This window comes from Rattus norvegicus, chromosome 6, assembly GCF_021556685.1.
Source record: "Rattus norvegicus strain SHRSP/BbbUtx chromosome 6, alternate assembly SHRSP_T2T, whole genome shotgun sequence".
Taxonomy (NCBI): domain Eukaryota; kingdom Metazoa; phylum Chordata; class Mammalia; order Rodentia; family Muridae; genus Rattus; species Rattus norvegicus.
In genome coordinates this window covers 49,488,990-49,508,164 of record NC_141539.1, presented here as the reverse complement: position 1 = coordinate 49,508,164, position 19,175 = coordinate 49,488,990, and positions in this window count along the sequence as shown.

Here is a 19,175-nt window from a genome sequence, read left to right as displayed (position 1 = left end):
CCTCCTTCTGCTGGCAGCCTGTATAAAGGACATGGAAGAAAGAAGCTAGCTCATTCTTCGTTGCTTGCTCTTGTTTCTTCACTGACATTAGAGCCTACCTCTTTGGGATTCCAGCATATATTGAAGACCAGATGAGACATCCAGCCTCCTAAACAGAACAGCTAATGGACTGGTAAACAGCTATCGTTGTACTAGCTGAACCACAACCTGGAAACCATTCTACTCTACACATACAGCGATTCATTCTATAAGTCCTGTTCCTCTAGACAATCCCAACTAATACAGTCATTAAATAAGCATATTCTAGTAGGAAGTACACAGTTGAAAGTAGGCTTCAACAATGGTGCCCAACTGGACAGGTCACCATGGTTAAGTCCCTTGCCATCTTGATTCTGAATCCAATTTATAAAAGGTGGTAAAGAGGGATGTGTTAAACACTTCCCATATGTGGACAAATTCTGCCAGCTTTAAGGTCCACAGATGTAACATCTCTGTCTGAGTCTTCTCTGGCAGCAACCCAATCCCAGAACAAGTGTATCTCTCTGAAACTCACCCTCCTGGGTTTGAAATGAAAATATTCAAGTCATCGTTCTTAGAAGACAAGATTGTTTGGAAGCTCATCTGAGATAACAGATACAATAGGCCTGGTGAAAAACCTGACATGGAATGAAATGTTGAATAAACATGAACTGTTTTTTAAGGCCTTTTAGATGTATAAGCCAAGCAGCCATTACTCGAGTAGCTTTTGCCACATGGCTTCTAATCTCTCCCTTTGAGTGTTGCTTGAGAATGCATTCACAGAAAAAAAAATTGTTTTCAACAAATCAATTAACAAATATCCACCAATACTTTCCACACACAGCAGAATGCTTCAGGCTCTCAGAATAATTAGACAGGAATAGGGTAGGGGCTTCCTTCCCTTTAAGGACATAATTTAATTAAGAAGATAATGCAACACATGTGAAGAGAATCAGACAGTCAGACTAGTAATGGATTTTCAATGAGTAGGGTAAATACTGAAGCATCCTGGTGGGCTGTGAGAATGTCTGCCAGCTCAGGTGGCTGTGGAGAACTTCCTGGGGGAAGGACTACACCTGATCACAACTCCAGTCCTCCATATCTCCTCTCCCACCAAATACAGTTCAAGTGTGACCAAAATAATCTCCTCTAGATATTGTCTCAGGCAACTGTTTTAGAACTGTGGTATTTGAAATTAAAATGGCCCCCATTGGCTCATGTATTTTAAGACTGGATCCCCAGGGGATGGTGGTGTCTGGAGAGGCTTAGGAGAGGTGGCTTTGTTGAAGAAAGTTATTCAGGGCAGGCTTTGACAGTTGAAAGTCGTCTTTACTTCACTCTCTCTGCTTCCTGCTTGCAGTTGGTGATGTGAACCTTCTCTCATCTTCCTGTTTCTGCCATTATGCCTTGACTCTGCCATGATGTACTCTATCCCTCTGGAGCTATTGAGACAGGCTGATTCCATGACAGGTTTCAAGTTGACAACCAAAGACACAAGGCCTAAGGTCTGAGCAAGTCCAGGCAAGCCCCGGCACGTCAGGCAGCTAATCAGAAACTATCCTACCATCAGAAACTACCCAGAATCAGAAACTACCCAGCTACCCGGCCTGAAGCAAAGGCAATTGGTCAACAACAGTTTCCAACTTTCAAGCCCTGGTAATGAGATGTCTCTAGAGATGGAGCAAGATAAAGGTCACCTACCCTGGAATCCTCTAATGTGCTTTCAAACAGGCCTGCGAGCTCACTTGGTTGTCTCTCTACCTTGGTAATAGAAGACCCCAGCATGCTGGACTTCTGCAGAATAAAACATGCTTTGCATTTCATACTATTTGACTCTGGGTGTTACTATTCTGCAAATCATGAATCCTTACACCATAAACACAGATAAACTCTTCCAAATATTGCCTTGACCATGATATTGTATTACAACAACAGAGAAACAGCAAATACAATCACCTAACAGAGGAGTTCTGTGTTCAAATTCCTCATCCGCAGCCAGGGGAGGGAGGGTTTGTTTTAAACCACAACTCTTGTTTAAGTCAAGGCAGGTACTTTAAGAGCTAGTCACACACAGCCACACTGTCTTAGGGTTCCCATTGCTGTGTAAAAACATCATGATCAATGCAAGTCTTATAAAACCAAACATTCAATTTGGGCTGGCTTACAGATTTAGAGGATTAGTCCTTATCATCATAGCAGGAAGTGTGGCAGTAGACAGGCTAAGTTGGTGCTGGAAAAGGAGCTGAAAGTTCTGCATCTTGATCCGAAGGCAAATAGGAGTGACCAGCATCCTCAGGCAGCTAGGAGGAAGATCTCTGTCCCATGGGTGTGAAAGAATAAAAAATGCAGCTAAGAAGTCAGAAGTTTAAAAAAGCCCTAAATACCTCAAATTCCAGACCCTGCCCTCTACCTGTACTAGCTGACCATAAAGTTAGATTAAAATCTTAGAGAATAATCTTGAGAAGCAGGAAGCTTCTCCCAGGAACTGATGGACCATTAAGTAAACAATCTTGAGAAACAGGAAGCTCCTCCTTGTGATTTTTCACTGGTATTCTCAACATTTTCCAATGACGCCCTCCCTACCCCCTTGGGTTGAGGTTTCTTCCTTTAAATTCCCCTTGTCTTAGTTACTGGGGGTCGAACTCCACTGCCCCTGCGTGGGATACGAGTCTCGACCCCAGTGCAGTGGTTCCTATCAATAAACCTCATGTTTATTACAGCAAGGACGGTCTCACGTGAGTTCTTGGGGGGTCGCATCATCCCGAGACTTGAGTGAGGGTCTCCCCGCTCCGGAGGTCTTTCAGGTGGACCCTGAGTAAAAGAGGAAATCTCCAGAGCCCACCCTCTTGAAGCATATTTCCTCAACTAGGCCATGCCTTCAAGCAGTACTGTTCCCTATGTTTAAGCACATTCAAACCACCACATAGAGTCAAGAGCAGAGGGAAAGGACCACACTTGTGTTACCAGTTAGCTGCTCCTTAAGCTCAGCTGTAAGCTGTCTTTACTCTACAGTTGTGGTCTAGTTCATGAAATAGTGCCCCTCAGCCTTGATCTACCTGCATCAATTAATAATCAAGACAATCCCACAGTGATAAGCACACAGACCTCCCTGATCTAGATAAGTTCCCAACTCTCTTCCTAGGTGACATAAGTTGTGACAAGCACAACCCTCTTCTTATCCTTCTGTTTGATTCTGGTCATTAATGCATAGGGATGAGTAACTGATGATCACTTGGTCTGATTCAGGAGTTCCTTCCTAGAGGGGTTTTAACCCCAAGAGTTAAATTCAGTTCTTCCTCCTAATTGTGTTGGCATTATCCATGTTTTTATCACTTGCTTTTAAAAGTGTCTGTGTGGGGGTCAAGTTATAAGCCATCCATTTCCTTCCTTCTGTGTTCAGTTCCACAGGATCTCACTGATGTGAGATCTAAACGTTTGGTAAAATAACCTAGTGTGTTGAAGAGGTAGCTCAATTGATAAAGTTTTTACCTAGCAGCCACAGATCCTGGGTTTAATCCCCAGCACCTCATAAACCAGGCATGGTGACACATAGCTGTGATTCCAGCTTTCAGGAGGTAGAGACAGGAGAATCAGGATGTCAAGGTCATCTTTAACTAAATAAAGAGTTCAAAGCCTGCTTCACCTGTTTGAGACCCTGCTTCAAAAGATGGGGGAGGGGAGGAAAAATGTGAATACCGAAAGATGAATAAAATTTGACCAGATTGACCAATTTTGAAACACACACTCACACTCACACTCACACACACACACACACACACACACACACACACACACACACACACAAAACCAAACAACCAAAAGCAACAACAAAAACCTTTGGGGAAAAAAAGTAGACAGAAACACGACAAATGACAAAGAAAGCCTCTTTCCAAGATATCTAGGTATCCTTGGGGATATAACCATGACCTATATGAAAACAGCTCCATCTGCCAAGTGATTTACCGTCAGCTCACACCCATAGCCCCAGCAATCCAGAGTCTGAGGTAGAGGGTCACTTGAGCCTACTAGTTTGAGACCAGATGGAGCCACAGTGAGGCTCTGTCTGAATAAGTCAATTAATCAATATGTAAGAAACAGTTACTCTAGTCCTCCCTGCTCTGACAGATTATGAGTCAAGCTGCCTGTCTGATTGCTAATCCCTGCTGAATCCTTTCTCTGCCTCAGCACCCCACAGCTCATAGGGAAGTCTGGCTTATGGCAAGTCCCCAGTGCACAAGGCAGCCCTTCACTCTGCTAAGGATTTAGGTAAGATGTGGGGGAAGGGAGGGTATTCAGCCACGGTCTGACCATTGCTTCTCCTTACCATGGCTCTTAACAACAAATAATCGCTCCAAACAAACACTATAAAGATATAGCAAGAGCAGCGTCAACAGTGCATCGATGAAACAAGAAGAATCTTTGGAAAAGTCTATATCTTAAAAAAAAAAAAAAATCAGCGGCTGGCCAGGAAAAAAAATTATATCTGTAGCATTTTTTTAATATCACTTTGATGAGATCTGGGTTATAAACAGGTCCAGTGCTGTGTAATTTGCAGCGTAATTCCACTGTCTGTTTATCTATCCATCCGTCCACTCATTCATATGTATATAGCCCAGGCAGGAAATCTGGTGTCTGTTGCTAGTTCATAAATCAGTGTCTGCTCTCAGCAACATCTGAATACAAATGTGATTAAATTTGATACCATGCCCATTTTTCACTTATCAGATTTCAGAATGTGGTGCCTCGGCAGCTGTCCTAGGATAATGTGTTTTGCATTTAACCCCTTGAGTCCCACCACCCACTCTAGGAAAGTTCTAGCAGAGACATTGGAAATGCCCCCAACCCCAACTGGAAGTCTGCTCTGCACATGAAGAAATTTTGTTTTTACATATCAGAGAAAAGAGAAGGCAAGGAAGATATCTAGTAAATACATTGGGAGACAAAATGAAGTTTCAACTGGGCTGGTTTGAGTCTGAAAGGGCCTTAAATGTCCCCAAGCCCTGAGATTCTCATTCTCCCATGCCCTGCAGACCAGCTGGGCCTCTGAGTGCTTTCTAACAGTCCCTATTTGAAGCCCAGCCCACACACTGAGAATGGGCTACTTGGTCCCTATATTGCTCTGTTCTAAAATGACTTCCCAAGAATGATGAGACAGGTCATCCTAGAAAGGGAGAGCCCATAACAAAAATGTGAACAGACAACACATATGTATGACCAAGACTAAGAAACTGAGACTCCCAAAGCAAAAGTAAGTGCAGAAGCTGGGATTCAAATGGAGGTCATAGTACAATGGGGAACACGTAAAAGGATCAAGAAAATGGCTTCATAGACATTGGATGATTCAGAACTGCCAAGGTAATCATAATTACTCACACAAGTCTAAAAACAGGCCCTGCCCAGCTCACAGCCAAGAACCAAAGCAAAGAGCACAACACTGGCCATGAGTTTCCCTACGATGATCTGAACAAAATGGAGAAAGCCTAAGATCCCTTTCCTTTCTTCGTTTTCTAGTATCTGTCCTAGTTAGCTTTGTCAAATTGACATAGCCTAGAGTCAACTAAGAAGGGAGTCTCAGTTGATGGAATGCCCAGAACAGAGAGACATGTGGGATGTCTGCGATTGTTCACTGATGCCATGATTGTTCATTGATGCTGGAGTCCAGCCCACTGCGGGCAGTTGGGCCTGGACTGTATATGAAGCTAGCTGGACATAATGGTGAGAGTGAGCCAGCAGCATCCTCCATGGTCTGTTCCAACAACCTTCCGGTACTGTTCTTCTAGATGAAACATTAACCACTCAGAGGAACATGGACTTGTGAGATTTATGCTTTAAACTTCAAACTCTTAAAGATGAGTGTACACACTTCGGAGAAGTCAAACATCCCAGGCCCCGAGATCCATCTTTCCAGAGTCCAGCTGTCAACTGTCATCCTCCTGATCAGAAAGTCAAAGAAGTCTAGGGCTGCACCACTATGCTCATGGCAGCCGCTATACTTCCATAGTTAAGCACTATCTTATCAACTTGTGAAAGGACTACAGGGGAAGCAAGAGGATGGGGCAGAAGGTGAAGTCCAGAAGAGCTTTCACAAGACTTTATAGAACTAGCTACGTCCAAACCAAGTTAGTCAAGAGAAAATCTCCGGAGGAGGCCAACTAAAAACTGCTTATGACACTTGTAGAGGCATTGGATATTTCAGAATGTGTGAAGATAGTGTGTGATCATTATACTACTAAAACACCCCTAGGTGCAGATTCAAGACACTAATAATGTATGCAGTGTCTACAGTTGTATGTAGAACTATGTTTAGCAGATAGAGCCTGTGTGAGGAAATTCATGCTATACAATCCAGCCAGAACACTATGCCCATAAGCCACAAACCACTCACCGTGTGACATAAAAGCTCACCCTGCGTTCCTTTGAAGCTACTGAACCTGCTCCAGCCTGCTTCCTTCCTTGAAAATGGATCTTTAATAAACTTGCTTTCTTGCTAACATATGTCTCCATCCAATTGTTTGATCTGGGACACAGGAACCTGGAACCTCTCCAGAGCTGTTCTCCAAACCCCAATACCGATGGATATCACACTCCATAAGATGTTTTAAGAAAATGTTAATAAACCTTTCATTATAGCATGTTCCTGTAACTGTCCTTATTGTCAGTTGTCATCGATCCATTGCTGCCCTTGGGAAAACATCATGCAAAAACGTATGTACCGCAGTGGGATCCACATTCCCAGGCATTCACTCAAGTCTTAGAATCTTGTAGACAAGAGGAACAACTAAGCCACTGTATCCTTTCGGAGAATAGAAAACAAGTTTACTCCTCATCGTAAAGGGCCCAGAACTTTTTAAAGTACTTGTACTATTTGAACATAGAATATTATCAGTCAGCATACCAGACTGCTGGCAGAACACTTGCCTGAAAATGATAGCCAGCTAAATAGCAATGCTTTGGGGATTAACAAAGGGTGTTTTATGCACCCTGGATCTGCTGAAGAGACAACAAATGCCATATTCTTGAATATGCAGCTATCACATGAGGTTAGGTTTGGTCCAGGCAAGGACTTCCTACATTATCCACATTCGAAGCCTGTTGTGATTTCCTATAGTTATTTGGCATATGTATCATGAACCTCTAGGATTTTCAGTACCTAGGAAGCTTCTGACAACCAGACCTAGGGGAGCTATTACCTGTAGACACAGCAGTTAGCCAAAAGGCCCTTTTACTTACAAGAGAAACCCTTTACAGATGCATAAATACCCAAACCTAGCTGGGCTAGGACAATAGGGCACTGGAGTGTCGCCCTCTACCTCCGAGCTTCCAGCATCATTCTGTAGAGAAGCAAGAGCACAGATTGCGCAGATGTGACATAGCACATGCAAGCATTCACAGAAAGAGCGGGCTGGAAATAGGTGTCCAGAATGTTTGCCTGTGGGTTAATTGGAGAAAATCAAAGCCACATTCTACGGCAGTTTGTGGGGAGCCCAAGGCAGCCATGTCCTCTTTCAGCAAAGAGAGGTCAGCATACACCACTTAAAACTAACTGATAACTCTATTAACCGCCACAATTAACAGTTCTGAATGGGGTCAGGAATCTATATTTTATCTCCAATTATTTTGTTTTGCTGTTTCCATTAGAGTTTTATGGAACAACCCAATATGGCTTTGGGTAACAGTAATTTTATTATTTCCTATTCTTGGAAACGATTGGGGATAGCAAATATGGTTTTTCCTCCTCGCTCTGTCCCCTTTATCTGCATCCCCATTATCTTGGGAGACTGGAAGAACCATGTTTGCCCTGTACCAAAATCCTCCAGCATGCACAGGGTTAAGAGCCAGCATCCAGCTCCACCCCCACACAGTGTGATCATCTCACTGGCAAGTCAGTCTCAACCAATCCTGTACACAAAAGCACAGCATGAAAGGGGGGGCTGCCTGCCTCCTGGTTTTTCTCTGATTTCCAGCATAAAAATGAAAGAAAACAAAATCCTGAGCTCCCCCACCCAATCCTAGTAAGGGTCCTTCTTAGACAGGGATCTCAAGTGAGATACTATTTATTGGGTGCACAAAAGCAGACAAAGCCACAAATGAGTTGCTCTGTCACTCTTGCCTATAGGAGAGTGTACAGTTCATGCAGGAGGCTCCTCCTCTCCTGGTCCCAAGTGTTTGTCAGGAGGCCTAAAATCCATATGTCATGGTTATCGGTTTACCAGGGAGCAGGGCAGAGTATGTTAGGTACTGGTGGTGGCTTGGATAGCAGATGGTGGTTTGCTGCCCCCCCCCACACACACACATACACTATCCTGCCTTTTGCAATATCCCCTTCTCTCTCTAGTCCCTGGTTAGTTTTCAGTGGCCCTGAACCAGCAGGCTCTGAATTGCACATGTGATGTGACTTTCCCTGGGCCCCTTCTATTTCTAGCCACATGAAAGAAACCTAGAATCTGTAAGAAAGCTATCTCACCTTTAAGTTTCCCTAGAAAGAATTTAAATTTCTATTCAAAACAGAGCTTGTTATAATTGGGATAGGGATGCTCTTCCCTGAGGCACTGTGAGTCAATTAATTGGCCTTTTTGAAGTGTTAATGGGGAAAATTTTTTTGACCTTTTCCAGAGTTTTTCCATGGAAGCTATTCATGAAAATTGCTAAGCTATTAACCAACCAATTTTGGAGGCCACAAAACTCCCTGAGCTGTGTAGGTTTGGTATGGGGGAGGGAATAAACATACAGCATGGGTAACTTCTTTGGTCCTATCAAGAAAATATATCCACTTGATTAAAAAAAAATCTCCTTTTATAAGAGGCAAAATGGATAATTTAAGAGAGAGACAGAGAGACAGAGAGAGACAGAGGAAGGAAGCAGTGAACTTGATTCTGCAAAGTCTGAACTACACCAAATCAGCCCTTGGGGCTCTGGGTGTAGTCAGAACTTCCTAGCTATGGCCTACTCCACATTACAAATTAAAGCAACAAGGAAGAAAACTATAGAGAAGCCATTCATGAAAACCAAGCTCAGGAACAGAGTTTCAGCACATAGACACCATCTAACGATTCTTCTAGAACCCTGAAGATCTCCAGCAAGCTTCATGGTAAACTGATCTTGGTGGGTGAATTCATGTCGGTCAATGCAGTCAGTTTACATTTTAGCATCTTCTACTTTCAAAATCACTAGGATTAATTTCAAGTTACTTCTATGTTTTAATTTTGCAGGTTGCTAAAAATCTTAGCATCATTTTTCTTCTGCGATAAACAAACAAGCAAACAACAACAACAACAAAAACTAGCAAAGACCACACCAACCAGCCACACATTTCACCATTCACTCTCCTTCTATTCTGTAAGCTCAGGATTCTGCTCATGGTACTTTGAAAAGAATACTAGGGATGAATGGAATAAGTGATTTTTGCCAAAACTGTGCAGGTTTCACAGGGCACTCTGTTCTTAGAACAGATGACCATATGAATAAGTATTTTGTTAACGTATGAGGAAACTGTCCGTTCATCTCCCAGAAATTTGGAATGGGATGATTGGATATTCTCCTAAGCAGTGAAGCACCACTTATGAACAATATATACCTTGTAACACGTAAACACACCGTGAATGGCCTAACAGAACACAAGCTCAGCCATCACAATGTAGCTCAGAACTGACCTCAGGCTCATCAACACAGCAAGGATTACTTAAAGAACAGAGTCATGTGATGAATGCTTGAGGTTCTTTGCACCAATGTAGGAAAGCAAGCACGAGAGCACTATAGGATAGACTCAGAAAGTAGGGCCATGTGTTCCTTTAAAGTGACAAGGTTGGTAAGAGGAGGAAATCCATGGGGAAAGTAAAAACTGAATTATAATATCTACAGATCCCTACAGCTGGCACCACAATCAAGAGAACACATCTAAGATTAGAAGAAGACAAAATTGTTCCCTCTTGCTGCCTTTTAACCCAGTGTTAGAAACATGACTAATGCAATAAGACAAGAAAATAAGATCAGAGGTGTGCTGGCAAGAAAGGAAGAAGTAAAACTGTCTTTGCTTCCAGACAGCAAGATGGCCTGTGGAGACAATTTCAGTCAACAAACTCTCCTGAGACTGATAAGACAGTTTCAGGATACAAGGTTAATAGACAAAGTCATGTCTCCTGTATCAACATCAAACAAGTGAAAAACAAACCCATGTGTAAATATGCCTGAAAATGTATGTGATATGTATCTTACCCTTGGTTGCTATTTTTGAAAACAAACAAACTACATTACAATCACCACAACCACCACCACCACCACCACAAAACATAAACTGGATAATTCTGTTCTCAGCTCAGGAATTTTTTAGATCCAACATCCAGGTCCAGGCATGTTCAGCTTCTCAGAAAAACATACAACGTACTGATATCATATGACAGAAGCAAACTCTTTAGTGTTTCTTTTATATGGTCCTTTAAGGTTGATGATCTAATCACTCAGCAAAGGTATTATTACCTCGTGAGACATAAACATAGGATATTTACATATCAGTTTTAGAGAGACAAAACCATCCAGTGCAGAGATGCCTATGAGATGAAACTATAAAACTCTGATGAGGGAAAATCAAAGAAGAATTAAATAAATGAAAATATATACCATAGTTTTAGATAAGATGGCTCAGTATTATTGCAGATCAGTTTGTCACAAGAACAACGGATATAGAACAATCCTCCTTAGTGTTCCAGCAGAATGGAAACAGAATGGCTGCAAAGGTTACAGAAAGAGGGATAGATTCAGAAAGGCCAACTCATTTCAGGAGATCACAAGTCGACAATACCTGGATGTCAAAACTTATTTTAAAGCTACAGCAGTTAGAATGGGGAATCCCTGGTGAAAGCACATAGATTAGTGGAACACAATGGAGTCCAGAAAACAACTTCAAGAAATGGATAGTCTTTGGCAAGGAAACAAACATGATTGAGTGGGGCAAAGGAAATTTTAAAAAGAGATGTTGATTGAGCCACCGTAGACAGCATGAATTGTATATCCAAGCATACATTCACTTTGTATTTTCCAGATAGACTAATACAAAGTGAAGTACAGGCCTCAAAAGAAAACACAAAACTGGGGCTAAGTGCATTACTCAGTCACAAGTATAGTTTGAGCCCCAGAACCAGGCACACTAATATATATTTGTAATTCTAGACAGAGACTGGAGAATCTATGAGGCTTGATGGTCACCCAGTTTGCTATAATTAGTGAGTACCATACCAGTAAGAGACATTGTCTCAAAGGAAGTGAGAGACATTCCTCATGTCTTAGATTGCCTTTTGATCTCCACACACATGTGCACATATGTGCATAAACACACACACACACACACACACACACACACAGCCGTAAATTTCTTGGGGATGGTAGTGTCATTTTAAGTACCACACCCCTCAAGGCACAGTTCATAAAATAAAAATAAAAATAGATGGGCTGTACCTCATCAGATTTTAAAGTATCTATTCTCTGAAAGAATTATTAATAGGATAAGAAGACAAACAAAAGATTTGGAGAAATAATTTGCAAAATGCAGACATATCTTATAAGAAACAAAACAAAATAAGCAAATAAAACTATAGGGTTTTCACGGATAGTTCTTTGCTGATCTAGTCATATGACTGAGGGAGACTATAGGTATGCTAGAACAGAGAAAGGGGGATTTTCTTGTGTCTTCTACTTAATTATGTGGAAAACCTAACATTTTTCTAAAACCTGGAGTTCATTAAAACAATGATGAAATTCTTGTTTTATCTAGCAGGATACAAAGAGTAGAGAGGTTTAGGAAGGTGATCGAGGTTTAGGAAGGCTCCTATAGGGTATGGCCAGGCCCCAATGGCAATGTGCCCAGAGGGTTTTAGCTGTAGGGGAGTGCCAAAAGACACAGGGACCCTCGGCTTAGGTTTTAAAGATGTGTGTTGCTGCACCATCCTATCTCTTCTAATATGGGGACATTTATCCAACCAATTGCTGAGTCTATAATGAGTATTAGTGCCATGAAAGATCACCAGTATGGTGGAAAGGACTGGTTGTCTTGATCCTGAGTGTGTTAGAGAGGTGCCGGAGTTTAAACATCATGGACTCTGTAGGTAGTATGAGGGTCTGACCACCATGGAGTCTGAATGTGTTATGAAGATATGAGCGTATCACCATCAGAGCCCCTGAATGTGATACACAATCTGCTTGAGTTGTATCCCCCTTATCAATAAAAGGAGGCAATGATGCAGGGCATTCAGCAGAGAGCAGAGTTGGAGGAAAAAGCACAGTCAGAATGCGTAGCAACCCTCTGATTGACAGAGTGCTCAGCAGGTGGCATTCACACTGCTATCATCCACCTGCAAGCACGACAGGAACGGTCAGTCCCTTGAGTATTGTTGCAGTGTTGAGAATGCTCACTAGATAGCCTTTTGGGACAGCTCCACCCCTCATCTTGACACTTGTTCTTTAAAGAACCATTGTTCCTCAATGCTGCTTTACCACAGGCTCTTACTGGGCTGCCATCCTCTTGCAGAAGTTACTATCTTCTGAAGCTGGGCTTCTTGAACACAGCTGGCTTGGCTAATTGGTTTCTTTCTTCCTTCAACTCACCTGCTAACAGTTGACTGAGCAGACTCTGCTCTGGGAACTATACTTGCACCATGTAAAATCTTTCCTCAAAGTTTCATTTGAAATATCACTCGCCTTCATCCTGTACAGTGGCCAATATGTCATCTCATGACAATTGCGGGCATGGATAGCGTACTTCCGTTGAAGAGATGCAGAAACAGAATTGGGGGAAGAAAATGAACCTGTCTAAGATGACAGTGCCTGTAGGGACAGAGCAGTGTTTGAACCAAATGAATTTGTCCCTCGTGTGATACCCTGCCTGCAAATGAGAGATGCCATATACTTTAAACAGCCATACAGTGGCTGGTGTCTCTGATGGGTAATCACTGACTCCTGATTCTTCTCAGGAGCCCCACAGATGCTTCTCCTTAACCCCATTGGCATTCTGTGTAAGTCAGCTTTAAGGTGACCAATGTCAAGTTGAATAAAGGGGGAAAACAACAAAGAGAAATGGTTAATTTAAAGTATTCCTCTCTGGTTTCTAATAGCATGTATATTAGCCATCCACCCTAGCAGTAATTGATCATAAAATCCCACTGCTGCCTGGCCCCAGGCACCTCATCATGATGATGCTGGGAAAACAAGCAACATTCTCTCCTGCCAGCCCTGTAAATCCCTTCCACATTGCCAGAAAAGAGCATCTCATAAAAGGTGGGAGCTGTGGATGCTCACAAAGAAGAAATAAACTTGAGGAGATTGGATACAGAGGAGCAGTTGTGCTTAAGGAGCTGTATTGTGAGGGAAGACCTGGGGTTTTCAGGCTGCTTCTGGGACTCTTGTATCTGCCACCTCTTTAGCCTCATGTTTTCTCCAGTCTAGATCTGAGAGCATCGGTGATATTTCATGAAGATTGGTAATGGTCTTCTCAACATATCTTGCCAATTGCTCAGTACTCCAAATATGAGCCAAAGAGAATAAGAGGAGGAGTGGAAGTTGTTGGAATTTGTACTCAAAGCTGCTACAAAACCAAACTCCCACATCAGCTCACATAGAAGGAGGAAAACAGATTGCTGAACAACAGGGCATGGACAAGATGGCACAGGCTGACAGAAAGACCAGGCCAGGGGATGTAAATGGAAAGAACCTCTATTTGAAGGAAAACAACATGAAACTATGTATAAGGATTGCTGAGGTTGACTTTAATTGTCAACTTGACACAATTTAGGACCACCAGAAAAGGGTATTTCAGGGAGGGATTGTCTAGACCAGGTTGATCTGTGGGGGATTTTCATGATGCTCTTATCTGAGGTGGAAAGTCCAGACCCATGTGGGTGACACCATTCCCTAGGCAGTGAATACTCGACTGTGTAAGAGTAGAGAAAGCAAGCTGAGCACAAGCAGGCAGGTATTTATTTTCTCTCTGCTCTTTACTGTGGATATAATGACTGACCATCTCAAGTTTCTATTGACTTCCCATCATGATGGGCTATAACCTGAAACTGTGAATCAAATAAATCTTTTTTTTTCTTTCCCATATAATTTTAACAGGATATTTTATCACAGAAGGGGAAGCAGCAGAAAGGAAATGAGGACAGCAATCATTGCCAAGGCTCCTACTGATGGATAAAGAAAGGAAGGAAGGTCATCATGGGGGAGTCCAACCATCTATCTTCTGACCCCTGCCACACCACTGCTCCGGCAAGAACATTGACTCAACTTTCAGTGGATATTTCCACAAAATTAATAGTTACTCAACTTGTGCAGAAGGGAGGGTGTATTTTCTACTCAAGAGTGATGCTGGACTCTGAGACTCATGGACAGCAGGACTTGGCACAAAAGTGTCTATGTTGAAGAAAGAAATCCTTGTGGAGTTTGCACTTCATGCAGCCCCTCCAGTGGAACGAGACAGAGCCAGTTAAAGCATAAAGAATAGTCTATTCGGTGTGAAGCAATATGGCTTTGCCAAAGGCTAAGGAAACGTCTGCCTGCATCCATCACATCCCCATCCCAGGGAGACCATTAGCAGAAATTCAATTAAAACCCACAACTTTTATCAAATCTCAGTGGCCGGTTTGCAAAGACTTATTCTTAGGAAGTGCTGATTCCGGCACTGTCCAGCTTTAGCTGAGATGCAATGAAAAGAGTAGCAGTAAAGAAACCAAGGTCTAAGTTTTATACTAACACAGATCACAACAGTACAATACTGTCCCAGAAGGCAGAGGCTGCCATGGGTTCAGGGCCTCTATCTTCTCTCCCTCCTTCTCCTCCTGCCTCATTGTGAGTAGAAGCCTTCAGAGTTCAGACATCCACTAAGACTGGTTGTTGGAACACTAACAGGATAGTGTTTGGAGAGGAATGTTTGAAAGGCTAGGATTTTCAAATTTGCATCCTCTACTCGCCAAAACTCGGGAAAGACACAAAGCAGCCTGGGGGGGGGGGTGTCAAAGATAGCTGAAACTTAATAATTCTGGAGTTAGAGAGCTACAGGGACAATCCATTTCTCCTGGCACTTGCGGGTTGTCAAAAGACAAATCGGAATAGAAAATATTGGAATTAGAAGTATTGAAGCCACGAGGTCAAGGATGACCCAGAGCCTATCAAACAGTTTTGATACTTGCTTCTCTCCTAAGTTTTGTGTTTACTAGGATTCTGAAGCTCAACCTGAACTCACTGGAACAGACTACTATGCCCAGAGGGCAATGAAAGATGTAAAAATAGGAGGGCAGAGGAAATAACCATGAGTCTGGTATTAACATTCTTCATTCATCTATGTTCTTTTGTAAACAAGAAGTATAGGACCTTGAGAGACCCACCCATCTGTCCACACTCACGCAGACATGAGGCTCAGTTCAATGACTCAAATACTGGTGAGAGGAAAAACAAACCGAGATGTGCCTTGTGACATGCCTGACATATCCTAACTTTGGTGGTCCTAAGTAACTATAGTTTAATGTTTGATGCTGTGTGGGTTTGATGAGTTTAGCAAAAGATGGGAGATGTGACTTTTATGTGAGAAGCCAGGAATCTAAAAGAGGAAACACTGGCACATCTCAGGGCTGGGGCTGGGCTTTCTATCATGTTCCCTTCGTGTGTGTGTGTGTGTGTGTGTGTGTGTGTGTGTGTGTGTGTGTGTGCGCGCGCGCGCCTGTCCATCTTATCTTCACTTTGGATTAAGACCAAATCAATAATCAATACGTACCTACCCATCCACATTTATATCACAAAACCTCACAGTATATTTAATTTACCACCATTATCATTGTTTTTACATCCATGGGGAGCTAGAGAGCCTAAGAGTAAACATAGGGAAGAGCTCAGCAATTGAGTGAATGGCCTCGGGAGTGACAAACCTGAGCATATCGTTAGCACCCACCACCAATACTCCCGAGAAAAAAAAAATTTCTTTTTTTTTTTAAAACCTCAGCCTTTCTTAGTTCTGGCTCAGTTTCCTCCACAGATATTTCCAAAGAGCAAGATCAAATGCATATGGAGGCAGCTGGGCTCCTCCTCAGTGCAGGTCTGGGGTCTGAGAGTCACAGAACATTTTCCACATAAGAATTTGAGCACAGAACTTCCACGGAAGACCTTTAATCACAGAGCATTTTCCATTGTAGCATAGGCTTTGTGTTTGGATCCATCCAGAAGATTGCAAGGGTGGGTCCTGTGGCAAGGGAAGAAGGAGTGACTGTTGTGATTTCTGTTGCTTTTAACTTTTATTTTGTGTGCATTCATGTGTTTTATGTGAATGACAAACGTGTGTGCATGTGTGCTGAGGTCAAGAGACAACCCAGGGCATCATTACTTAAGAGCTACCCATCATTTTTGAGACAGGATCTCTCACTGGGTCCTTTTCTGTGGCTTAGCTGACTGCCCACTGAAGCCCAGGGATTTACCTGGCCCACTACCCTAGCACTGAGGTTCCAAGTGCACAGTGCCATGCCTGACTGCTTTATGTGGGTTCTGGGGACTGAACCCAGGTCCTCATGCCTGAGTAGCAAACATTTATCCACTAAACTATCTCCTCAGCTTTCATGTTGCCATTTTCTGTTAGATTATATTTTATATTTAAGTAATGCTTGGCCTCTTACAACAAAGAACAACACCATGATTTGCTCCAAACACAGACTCCACAGTATATGTAAAACTAATTGAATTTTGCTCTTTGTACTTCTCTTAGTTAATGGTCCCTCAGTGCCACCAATTGTAAGTCTCCAAATCACCAGGAACTTGAAGAATTTAGGACTATGCTGTAAATTAGCCCATTGCCTACAAGAGAAACCATGCAGCAAAGGCACAGAACCAAACAAAACACTTATCTGCTAAGCTGAGACGTTACATGAAGGTCCCTGATCCAGAAGCTCTAGAGTAGAGAAGCCAGCAATATCCCTAAGCAAATGAAAAAAACCAGCAATTTCCTCTCATGAGTTTGCCAAGCTACCTAGCACCTGAACCTGCAAACCAGGAAAGAGAGAGCTGAGGACTGGTGTCATATGTCTTAAGAGATGACATGTAGAATGTGTTTTTCATTCCCAAATCAACTTTACAAACAAGTCTGACAGGTATAATCACACACACACACACACACACACACACACACACACACACACCACATCAAAATAACTGACATGCCAGTAACCATAAAGAGAGGAAGGTACAAGGGCTGGACCAACCATCTTACTAGGATCCATCTGTGTATCCAGATGTGGGATGCTACAAACAAGCTGATCCATGTCTACAGAGGAATGGCTTCAGGAATGGCCTTAGATGGGAGGAAATTTGGGGCTTTCTTTACTTTTAGTTCAGCCTAACAAGTCAAAAGTCCACTGGGCAAACTCCAGGGCAGTGAGTGACCCTACACACACACACACACACACACACACACACACTCACACACACACACACACACGGACAGCACTTGAGGAAATGTTCTCATGGTTGTCTTCTCGAATCAAACACATATCCACATGAACACATACACACACATACATCTGGCTAATAAAATGATGAATTAGCTAACGATGCCAATAGAAGCTTATGTGTTTCCTAGACGTCAGCAGATGACCTTTTATACCACAGGGAATGCTATCAGATATGGGCCCTCTGCACATATGGGAAGAAACATAAACCCGTGGACAGAGTCAGCACATTCAGGAGGATCTGGGTAAGTAGAAGGCATGCTGAGGGGGGAAATTGCCTCACTGGGGTCACTTAAGACTGAACCTAGCCACAGAAGCACAGAAGATGGGCTATAGGGACAGGCTCTAGTAGACCTGCCTTTAGAAATAAGTAGGTGAAAAACATTTGCAAGTAAAAAAAACAAAAACAAAAACAAAAACAGGATCAGGTGAATGACTGAAGTGAGTCCTGTCATCCACTTAGGGCATCACTGTGGATGGGAAGCTAAATGCCATGTGGGCCACAGTGAGAGTTTAGGTATTCTGAAGGGGAAAGCCACATCTGATCTTCCCTTGATAAGAACAGAGATTTTTTTTTAATATTTTTTCCTTCCCTTCTCCCTCCCTCCCTCCCTCCCTCCCTCCCTCCCTCCCTCCCTCCCTCCCTTCCTTCCACATATCTCAGTATAGCCTTAAAGTCTCTTATGTAACAAGAGAGCTACCTTGAGCGTCTGAGTCTTTCGCCAGCACCTTCTAAGTGCTGGGATGGCAGGCATATACCACTATGCCGTGTTTACCGGCACTGTGGATTAAACCTAGGGCTTTCTGGATGCTGAGCTAGCACTCTGGCAACTGACCAACATCTCCAGTCTTAGAATTGAGCTTTTGACAGTCAAAAACTTGTAAAAGAAAGCCCCGAGAGCTGAGCTGCACTAGAAGAGAAAGAAATATTTCATCCAAAGGGAAAAGAACACAGGGAAGGCGGGTTTCCCACGTCTGGCCAACTGAGGACAAACTAGGGAGCCACAGAGGCAGGCTGGGAACTTGGTATGCTTAAATTCAGCAACTATGTCCTGATTTCCCTGGAAAGTGAGTGTTACCGGAGAACACTCCTTCCGGTTTCCATCATCCGTGTCATAGTCCTTGATTGCTGGTAGGAATCTGCTCAGACAGGTCTCCTGGAAGCTGTGGAGCTGGTCTTAGGGCTTTGAAAGCTTCAAAACCAAAGGGACAAATCCTCACCAGTGGTGATTGACAGTATCTGAGAGCATGCGCAGAAAGGTGGTTCCACCCTAGGCACTTTGTGTTTGTGAGGACCTGGTTATCTTGTAATTAGCTCTGGTTTTGATGCCCTGTGGCTCTGGAGGAGACTGGACTTCACATTCTCTGCATAGACAATGTGAGCTGTGTGTTAACTTACAATTGGATTGGTCCCTGCTTCTCAGGGCTGCACGCTCTGAAATTCATGAGCTGGGGAGATGCTCTCTTGCGGTCTCACAGAGGCAATGACAGATACCCTTAATTTGTGAGCATTAGCAAAATGAGATGCTGTCGCTGGGAATGTGACTCGATCCTCCTCGTATTTTGTGTCATCACATCTCAGTTCAGCTAAAGGGTGGCACTGAGTGCTTGCAGCCTCCTGACAGCAATGCAAGAACTGTCGGAGGCCTGACAGAAAAACGGCAGGATCAACTTTTACTGTTGTATTCA